The following is an 11006-nucleotide window of genomic DNA, read 5'->3' as shown; positions in this document are numbered from 1 at the left end:
CTGGCATATCTTGCAGAGAAAGCATACTTTTCTAAACTCTGTTTCTTCCTACATAAAAGATAGAAGATATTAATAAACTGCTTTCAGTTTTGGAAGCTGCATCTTCTATATAAATAAGGGCATTTGTAAAAACACAGTAGATATTCTTAAAGAATGACACTTTGTGTAGGATGTATTACTATATTCAGAAAGGTCTCTTTATATAGCACTGCAGGCAATTCTATATTTCCATAGCAGTCCCAAAATTGAGACTCAGCACATCAAGAAGCTATATGTATTAGCAAAAGAATTTAGGTATTTTAAATAGAGAGATTTTTGTTTGTTTGTTTCTTTCAGCAATTTACCTTTCTAACTTCGAGAAATAAGCACTATCCTGTTCCTTGGTTCTAGTTGAGATAGAGGACCTCGCCATGCAACATCAGACATCAGGTTATCACAGGTCCTAAAGCGTCTGTTAAAAACATAGAGGTATAAGGTCTCTTTCACGATAAATCAGGCAACCCATCAAGAACTTTTAACTATTTCATGGAATTTACATAAGAGGAGCTGGACCTGAACAAATTCTAAAATCCAAATAATTTTCAAGAGAATTTCTCTTACTTTCCCAGGACAGTGTGAGGACCTCTTGGTGGCTAACTAAGGAGTGAGTAACATGAAAAATTACAATACCATATGTAAAATAGATAGCCAATGGGAATTTGCTGTATGACTCAGGGAACTAAGACAGGGGCTCTGTAACCATCTAGAGGGGTGGTATGTGGAGGGAAATGGGAGAGAGGTTCAGGAGGGAGGGGACTGATTACTGTAGATGTTTGGCAGAAAACAACACAGTTCTGTAAAGCAATTACCTCCAATTAAAAAATAATTCAAATATAAAAATAAGAAAGCTCAATGAAAGTAATAATAATAAAAGATCAAAAACACAAAATACTTGGTCTCCTGATAGTTGGTTTCTTATGCTATAGTGGTTACAGCAAAGACCCAGTTCTCCCGCATTGTGGGCAGATTCTTTACCAGCTGAGCCACAAGTTTCCTTGAAAGCTCAGCTGGTAAAGAATCTGCCTACAGTGCAGGAGACCTGGGTTCGATCCCTGGGTTGGAAAGATCCCCTGGAGAAGGGAAAGCTACCCACTCCAATATTGTGGCCTGGAGAATTCTATGAACCATAGTCCATGGGGTCGTAAAGAGTCAGACACAACTGAGTGACTTTCACTTAACCCCAGAATAGGGATTCCTTGTATATATATAAATGATAAGAGAATGTAATTAATAAACAGAGCTTACAAAAATAAACACTTTCGACTGCATTACTCTGTAAGAGAGATCTATTTGGTTTGACAGGTAAGCAAGGGGAAGTTCACTTAAGATTGTGTATAGATGGTCTCCCTGGTATGGTTCAGTGTTTAATATATGTCATACTCATAAAAATGTTGCTACCTTACTCTGTGACTCTTGGCTTAGTCACTTTAGAGACTGCTGTATGTGGGAGACCATTTCCTTTAAGGTAGCAATGGTCACTCCACGGTATTGGGTGGCATCACAGAACCTTTTTAGGAGCCATGACTGAACACTGAAGATGAGGAGACATTTCTCTTCCAGCTCCCTAGAAGCTAAAGCTCAGGTTTTTTCATTTTTCCTATTTATCCTGTGTATGTGTGCTTGGTCATGTCTGGCTCTTTGAAAACCCATGGACTGTAGTTCCCAGGCTCTTCTGTCCATGGGATTCTCCAGGCAAGAATAACAGAGTAGGCTATTTCCTTCTCCAGGGGATCTGCCAGACCCAGGGATAGAACATGACTCTCCTGCATTGACAGGTGGATTGTTTACCACTGAGCCATGGGGGAAGTCCTGTTAATAATTTAAAGAAAGTTAAAATCTAGAACTGCTTTTTAAATTATGAAGAAATACTGTTAGAAATACTGCTACAATTACAAAAGAAAGTGTTCAGTCTGCTGAAGCAGGGACTAACTCTTTACATGCATTATCCCAATTTTCATAAGAATTTGATGAGGTGGAAAATTAGTATTTACCATTTTACAATTAATAACAATAACTTTTAAGAAGTGTCTCAAAGTCTCACAGATGTGAAATGGCAAATCTAACTTTCAAATCCAGGTTGCCTGAGTCGTAAACTCTTACATCTTATCATACAAGACATATTTCCTTCTAGTCTCTAGGAAAATTGAAAGAAACAAACTAAAATGTGGGTACCTGGAAATGTTTTCAATAGCGTTGAACTTGCTGTTTTGGATCCTCTCATATAACTAACGGTTGTAAAGTATCTTTTAATATCTGGTAGAAATCAAAGGATTTATAGGATTTTTTTGTTCGTTCTCTAGCACGCGGCAGAACTGAAAGGATTTTTGTTGTTGTTTAATATCATATTTGTCAGTTAAGGATTACATTGCAATTGGCTACATAATAGTCGATTATATTATCACTCTCCACTTTTCTCTTTGGGAATCATTCCAGGCACACCACTAGAAAAAGTGTCATTGTCAACCTAAAATCCATCTGGAGTTGGGAATTATCTTGGGATAATATCCCACTTGTCTCATCAAGAATATAAATATTTATCCCTTGTAATATCTATGTGCAAAGTCTGCTGTCAGCCTCTTGCACAAAGTAAATACTGCAATTCAAACTTCCAGATGGTGTCAAGGTAGGTGACAGATTCCCTAAAGCATTAACAAAGTGTGTGGTGTGGATGTAGCAAAGATACTGTTGCCTTATATAAAATGTATCTTCCCTGACCCTGCAGGGTTTTCTCAGTTTGTGTAGGTATGTGGGCTACAGGAGTTAATGGGGGGATGGTGGAGTATAAATCTAGCCTGACCTTCCCCATGGCACTTTCCAAAAGCCATTGACTGATTCATTGTGGTCCTTATTTCCATGATGGGGAATCTGAGTATGGCTATTTTGGAAATCTGGTGAAATCCAATAATCTAATGAGCTGAGTTAGCTTAATTAGGTGAGTAGCTCAGTCATGTCCAACTCTGCAACCCCATGGGCTGTAACCTGCCAGGCTCTGCTATCCATGGAATTTTCCAGACAAGAATATTGGAATGGGTTGTCATCTCCTACTCTATAGCTAAATTTAGCAAGCTAAATTTTATCAGTAAGCCAAACCTCAGCTTCTATGAGAATATACACATATTAACATACAGTATAACGATTTCATGCTTGTCCCTGTAATTATCAACTAAAGGAACTTATGATTTTGAAGCCAGATATTGAATGATTAAATAATCACAATAGTATTAATATTAATAATAGATGATAATATATTTTTTGTTTCATGCATCTATAATATAACAAACCCTATGCTACTGCTGCTGCTAAGTCACATCAGTCGTGTCCGACTCTGTGTTACCCTGTAGTCGGTAGCCCACCAGGATCCCCCGTCCCTGGGATTCTCCAGGCAAGAACACTGGAGTGGGTTGCCATTTCATTCTTCAGTGCATGAAAGTGAAAAGTGAAAGTGAAGTCGCTCAGTCGTGTCCAACTCTTAGCGACACCATGGACTGCAGCCTACCAGGCTCCTCCATCCATGGGAATCTCCAGGCAAGAGTACTAGAGTGGATTACCATTGCCTTCTCCATGCTGCTGCTGCTAAGTCGCTTTAGTCGTGTCCGACTCTGTGCGATCCCATAGATGGCAGACTACCAGGCTCCACCATCCCTGGGATTCTCCAGGCAAGAACACTGGAGTGGGTTGCCATTTCCTTCTCCAATGTGTGAAAGTGAAAAGTGAAAGTGAAGTCGCTCAGTCTTGTCCGACTAGTAGCCACCCCATGGACTGTAGCCCACCAGGCTCCTCTGTCCATGGGATTTTCTAGGCAAGAGTACTGTAGTGGCTTGCCATGGCCTTCTCCGATAAAGTGTCATAAATTATCCAATTTAATCCTGATTTCAATTTTATGGTATAAGATACTTGAGTTCAGTCCCTGGAGGAGGAAATGGCAAACCACTCCAGTATTCTTGCCCAGAGAATCCCATGCACAGAGGACCCTGGTGGGCTATAGGGTTGCACAGAGTCGGACACAATTGAAGTAACTTGGCATACACGTATATATCATGCTAATTAAATGAAATAAAGAAGTTTAGGCATAGAGAAGTTCAATGACTTATAGAACATTCAATGTCATATCTGAGGTTAAACTAAATTTTGCCTGACTCCATATCCTGTTTGTGTTTAATTAGTACAGTACAGCATAATTTGAAAAGGAGAAAGAGGGCAAACTTTACACTTCATACTTTAAGCAGAAGAGCAAAATGAAAATCCATCCATGGGTAGTTTTTAGAAGTGGCTTTGTCACATAAGATTTCCTTGGGGATCAGTGGGGCTCAGTTTATGTTAGATTAATCAAGATCTCAGTTCAAAGTAGTATGAGACGAGCTTTTCAAAAGAAGTGGAATTGTGTGGGATGCTCAGTCTTCCATTCAACGACTGACTACAGAAACTTTCTAGACAGTTTTTCAATTTTCATGGAAACTCAAGGAATAAAAATCAGACTTTGATCCCATAACCTATTTTTGAATATGGTATACTCATCCAGATCACTAGTGGACATGCCCCATATTGAATGATCTTGTAATCATGGCATCTGAAGAACAAGAACCTCAGATCATGGCTGAGGTTCCTTCCTACACTGACATTCTATATTCAAATGATACATCATAAAATTCCTACAGCAGTAGGAAATATTTCAACATCAGACCCATCATAGTATATAGGTTAAGAAGTGAGAACAGGATTCTGTCAATATATACTCTGAAAATTTAATTACATTTCTATTCTTCAACTTTATCGCTTATAAAGTTAGAAAAATATCTATCTATAGAATAATAAGAGGTTTCAAGAAAATGATGCATGTCAAGTGATTGAAAAATGTATTGATAATTTTAGGTTTGTTTGTTGCTTTCACCACCATCAGTATCATCTTTAACACACATGACTAGGTATCACAGTGAATATATCAGGGCTCCAGTTCAGAGAAAGCCCAAGTTAAAATTGTTCAAGAAAACAAGCTATAGTTTGCTTGGTTGTCTTATTGGTAGTGGCAGTTATACTCCATTTATATTTGGTGAGAGTTTATAACATTTTTCACGCTTCATGTCTGTTCATTTATTGTTTCCAGTTTTAATAAACTTGCCTGACTCAACGATTCCTACTAATAATCTGCAAACAAATATAAAAGTCTAGTAAGCTGTTATGAAGTTTTTAATATATATTTTTGCCTTAGATGACAAGCATAAAAATAAATACAGAAGGTCTGATTTTATAAATGAGGATATGATGACATAAATAAAAATGAAATAATTTAAAGTAGTAGAACCAGGATTAGAGTCCAGGTCTCCAGACACTTACTTTCCCCACTTTCTTCATTTTGGGGGCATCTTTTGTTCCAGTGATATCAAATAAAACAGGACCCAGGCTGTTGGAGTGTCTCACAGACACACACACACACACACATACACACACAAGCACAAGAGAATTCAAGAAAGTCCTTTTCATGATTGTTTAATTGGTTCTTTACAAAAAGGAAGACAAAGAGTTAAGAATAAGAATCTGAATATTATGCAAGCAAAGAAATTACACTTGTGCAACATAGACCCATTAATTGATTTGTCTTGTAAGAGTTTGGGTTCATCTTTTTCCAATCAACTTTTTCCTTTTAAAGATATCAGTTCAGTTCAGTTCAGTCGCTTAGTCGTGTCCGACTCTTTGCGACCCCATGAATCACAGCACGCCAGGCCTCCCTGTCCATTACCAACTCCCGGAGTTCACTCAAACTCATGTCCATCGAGTCGGTGATGCCATCCAGCCATCTCATTCTCTGTCGTCCCCATCTCCTCCTGCCCCCAATCCCTCCCAGCATCCGGGTCTTTTTCAATGAGTCAACTCTTCACATGAGGTGGCCAAAGTATTGGAGTTTCAGCCTCAGCATCAGTCCTTCCAGTGAATACCCAGAACTGGTCTCCTTTAGGATGGACTGGTTGGATCTCCTTGCAGACCAATGGACTCGCAAGAATCTTCTCCAGCACCACAGTTCAAAAGCATCAATTCTTCAGCGATCAGCTTTCTTCACAGTCCAACTCACATCCATACATGACCACTGCAAAAACCATAGCCTTGACCAGACAGACCTTTGTTGGCAAAGTAATATCTCTGCTTTTTAATATGCTATCTAGGTTTGTCATAACTTTCCTTCCAAGGAGTAAGCCTCTTTTAATTTCATGGCTGCAATCAGCATCTGCAGTGATTTTGGAGCCAAAAAAATAATAAAGTCTGACACTGTTTCCACTGTTTTTCCATGTATTGCCCATGAAGTGATGGGACCAGATGCCATGATCTTTGTTTTCTGAATGTTGAGCTTCAAGCCAATCTTTTCACTCTCCTCTTTCACTTTCATCAAGAGGCTTTTGAGTTCCTCTTCACTTTCTGCCATAAGGGTGGTGTCATCTGTATATCTGAGGTTATAGATAATTCTCCTGGCAATCTTGATTCCAGCTTCCAACATTCAGTTCAGTTCAGTTCAGTTCAGTTTAGTCGCTCAGTCGTGTCCGACTCTCTGCGACCCCATGAATCACAGCACGCCAGGCCTCCCTGTCCATCACCAACTTCCGGAGTACACTCAAACTCATGTCCACAGAGTCGGTGATGCCATCCAGCTATCTCATTCTCCGTCGTCCCCTTCTCCTCCCGCCCCCAACCTTTCCCAGCATCAGAGTCTTTTCCAGTGAGTCAACTCGTCGCATGAGGTGGCCAAAGTATTGCGCCTGCAGGATACTCCATCTCACTGTATTTTTCACTGATTTTCATCCTAAGTATTTCTCACTTGGGCACTCTCTCCTTCTAACTATATAATACATTTTCCCAATATAATATCAGATTAGAAGTTTATTAATAAGTACAGAGATATTGTTATTCTTCAAAAGAATGTTCTGTGACCTCACACCAGACATCATTATACCCATACTCCACAATGAAGAAAGAGACATAAACCTAGGGAAAGGGAAGCAACAATTATATGCCTGTGTAGAAGATTTACTGCTAGCAAGCAATTTATTTGTATAGAACACACACACACGCACACGCACACACATGCACACACACATGGCTCTTATGTTTAAGAGAAGGTTTATCTTGTACCCATGATGTCAAAGATAAGATGAATTTTGGTGGGACTGGTGTTCAGGAAGGGGGGAAATGTGTACCTGTGTCTGATTCATGCTAGTCTATGGCAAAAGCCATCACAATATTGTAAAGTAATTATCTGCCAATTAAAATCAATAAATAAAATTTCAAAAAGATAAGATGAAGTTTTAGACAACTGTCTGGACATTTTAAGTTACTGAGTAAACATTAAAAGTAAACATATATATATATATGTGTGTGTGTGTGTGTGTGTGTGTGTGTGTTAATGTGTATATGTACCAGTTATGTAATTATTTTACAAATATCTACTTGTTTTTTCTCTAATCATCACAGAGTGGTTAAATAACTTTAACAAAGTCATGTAACCAATTAGTATATATTCTATATGTAACAAAGCTAAGATTTGAACCCAGTCATCTCTTGCATATCTGTTATTTTCAACTACCTCTCAAGATCACAGATATTCTGTAGATTTATCAAGTTTACCTGTGGGAGCATTCTCCCTATAATTTTTCTCAACTATACTTTCCTGTACATGGAAGAACATGATTTTAGTATTTGAAAAATAAGGGTTTGCCTATAAGGACTTTGCCAGCTCTTCTAGTTTTACCAGGACTTATCAATTCAGCCAAATTCATTCTTTTTCATCTTTAAAGGAATTAGTATCATCTCTTAATGTGCACAGTCTTTAAAGAATCACTGCCTCTTGAAGCATCATACCTGAATAACATTCTCTAGCATCAGTGAAGATTTTAATTGGTTTTTAAATACAGTGATGAAAAAAGAAAACAAATCAAATCCATCACAGAAAATGCCTTAATGATTATTCTATCCTTATCTTTGCCTATTTAGAAAGAGGAATAAAAATATCTTTGGTTCATCAATCACTCAAATCAGTTCATGTATCCTGAAGCCATTTATTTCAGATGAGAAAGACAAGAAAACGAAGAAGATGTTGGAGAATAATTATACCATGCCGACTGAGTTCATCCTTGTTGGATTCAGATTATCTACCTCTGAGAGTTACTCTCTTCTTGGTATTTCTCATAGTCTATACACTAACCTGGTGGGAAATATAGGTTTAATAATCCTAGTTAATGTCAATTCAAGCCATCAAACCCCCATGTATTATTTTCTCAGCAACTTGTCTTTCTTAGACATTAGCTACTCAACAGCAATCACTCCTAAAATGCTGGCAAATTTCTTAGCATCCAAAAAAAGCATTTCCATCTCTGGTTGTGTGCTACAAATGTTTTTCTTTGGTTGTTTTTCTGATTCTGAATGCCTTATCCTGGCAGCAATGACCTATGACGGCTATGCAGCCATCTGCAATCCACTGCTCTATTCTGCTCTTGTGTCTGGGAGAGTCTGTGTCTGCTGCGTTGTGTTTGCCTACTTCATTGGGGGTGTGACTTCAATCGTCCATGTCTGCCTCACATTCAGGATGCCATTTTGTGGCTCCAATATCAACCATTTTTTCTGTGACATCCCGCCTCTCCTGGCTTTATCCTGCACAGACATCTACATCAACGAGTTTCTGCTCTTTGCCTTGTGTGGCTTCATTTAGACCAGCACTTTTGTGGTCATCTTTATCTCGTACTTCTATATCCTCCTCACTGTCTTGAGCATCAAGTCCTCAGGTGGAAGAAGCAAAGTGTTCTCTACCTGTGCCTCCCATCTCAGAGCAATCGCTGTATTCTACGGAGTACTCCTGTTTATGTGCTTGCATCCCACCACCAGGTACTCCCCAGACATTGAGAAAGAAGTTGCAGTGTTTTACACGATCGTCTTTTCCATGTTTAATCCAATAATCTACAGCTTCAGAAACAAAGATGTAAAATATGCCCACAGAAAGCTATTGGACAGAAGCTGGACTTTCAAATGAATAGGAATTGAAGTCATGTAAGAGCATTTGAAGAAAGCTATTCGCCAAAGAATTGGTGCTTTTGAATTGTGGTGTTGGAGAAGACTCTTGAGAGTCCCTTGGACTGCAAGGAGATCCAATCAGTATATTCTAAGGGAGATCAGTCCTGGGTGTTCATGGGAAGGACTGATGCTGAGGCAGAAACTCCAATACTTTGGCCACCTCATGCGACGAGTTGACTCACTGGAAAAGACTCTGACACTGGGAGGGCTTGGGGGCAGGAAGAGAAGGGGACGCCAGAGGATGAGATGGTTGGATGGCATCACTGACTCGATGGACATGAGTTTGAGTGAACTCCGGGAGTTGGTGATGGACAGGGAGGCCTGGCGTGCTGTGATTCATGGGGTCGCAAAGAGTTGGACACGACTGAATGACTGAACTGAACTGAAGAGTATTTAAGGCATAGCCTATCCCTCCAATCTGATAATCAGCTGTACATCACCCTATATGTCAAATATTTTAAACGTTTCCCCACCTTTCAGAAATAAAAATAACTTTTCATCCTCTATTCTGTAAAATGCTTTTATCCTCTCTTACAAAAGCAAACTTGTCAAAATTCTGCTCTGTGAAATGTTTCTGAATTAAAATAAATAATAGTTGCTCTTTGTACATTATTTTTTTATGTTCATTATCATCTAACATTGAAGGTATTTGTTGACTTGTCTGTCAACCTATCCATATGAGAAAGTCCTTGGCAGCTGGGAATCTGTATCTTGGTTGATTTTTCCAACACCTGTTCATCTTGGTGTAGGGCATGTCCTCATTATATATATTTAGTGAATAAATGGATGAATGGATAGCATGAATGAATGGATAAATGAGTGAGTAAATCCTATTTTCTGTGTTTGAGAAAATAAGCTAGATTCTGCATTTAATGACCATTTACCTCATTAGAAATGGTTCAAATGCATTCTTTTTAATGACTGAGTAATACCAAAGCTTTCTTATCCATTCGTCTGCAGATGGACTTCTAGGTTGCTTCCATGTCCTGGCTATTATAAACAGTGCTGCAATGAACATTGGAGTACATGTGTCTCTTTCAATTCTGGTTTACTAGAGCCTATTATACAGAGTGAATTAAGCCAGAAGGAAAAACACCAATACAGTATACTAACGCATATAAATGGAATTTAGAAAGATGAAAATGATAACCCTGTGTACGAGACAGCAAAAGAAACACAGATGTATAGAACAGTCTCTTGGACTCTGTGGGAGAGGGCGAGCATGGGATGATTTGGGAGAATGGCATTGAAACATGTATATTATCATATGTGAAATGAATCGCCAGTTCAGGATCGATGCATTACAGAATGCTCGGGGCTGGTATGCGGGGATGACCCAGAGGGAGAATAAGGGGAGGAGGGAGGTGGGAGGGGGGTTCGAGAGGGGGAACTCATGTACACCCGGGGCGGATTCTTGTCAATGTATGGCAAAACCAATCAATATAATATTGTAAAATAATTAGCCTTCAATAAAAATTTTAAAAAATGAACATTTACTGTCAGAGAAATTTGACATTACTCATGGTGGATAATGGTGATTACAATGGCTCTCAGAAAATTGGATAGAAGCACATGTAGTGATAGTCACATTCATATTAGGAGAGAGTGAAATTATAGCATGTATTTTCTCTTTAGGCTATATTGATTAACGTAACAGACTCTTTCATTCACTGTGGATACCTGGGAAAATCAAATAAGTTTGTGAAGATCGTAAAGACTATTAACTATATACATTGCTAATTATTTACACATAAGTTGCTGACTCTATCTTCAGGAAGAGGTCAACAATTGCTTTGTTCACTCTATTCTGTAAATTAACCATGTAAATCAATTGAAGTATGAATCCTTTCTCTGGGATCAGTTTGATGATTAAATTATCAGACATTTTCTATGGTTGTTTTTAATCCTTGAGTCCTAAT

The 11006-nt window shown here is 38.6% G+C and overlaps 1 pseudogene; it reads left to right on the top strand.

Annotated features, from left to right (window-relative positions):
* Nucleotides 1–8113: 8113 nt before the first annotated feature.
* On the top strand, nt 8114–9046 carry LOC129554219 (olfactory receptor 5AS1-like; annotated as a pseudogene).
* Nucleotides 9047–11006: the final 1960 nt, after the last annotated feature.

The sequence above is a fragment of the Moschus berezovskii genome, chromosome 14 (assembly GCF_049115385.1).
Source record: "Moschus berezovskii isolate FMDL1 chromosome 14, NW_MosBer_1.0, whole genome shotgun sequence".
Taxonomy (NCBI): domain Eukaryota; kingdom Metazoa; phylum Chordata; class Mammalia; order Artiodactyla; family Moschidae; genus Moschus; species Moschus berezovskii.
The sequence above is the reverse complement of the archived record's forward strand: the minus strand, read 5'-3'. Positions and strand labels throughout refer to the sequence as shown.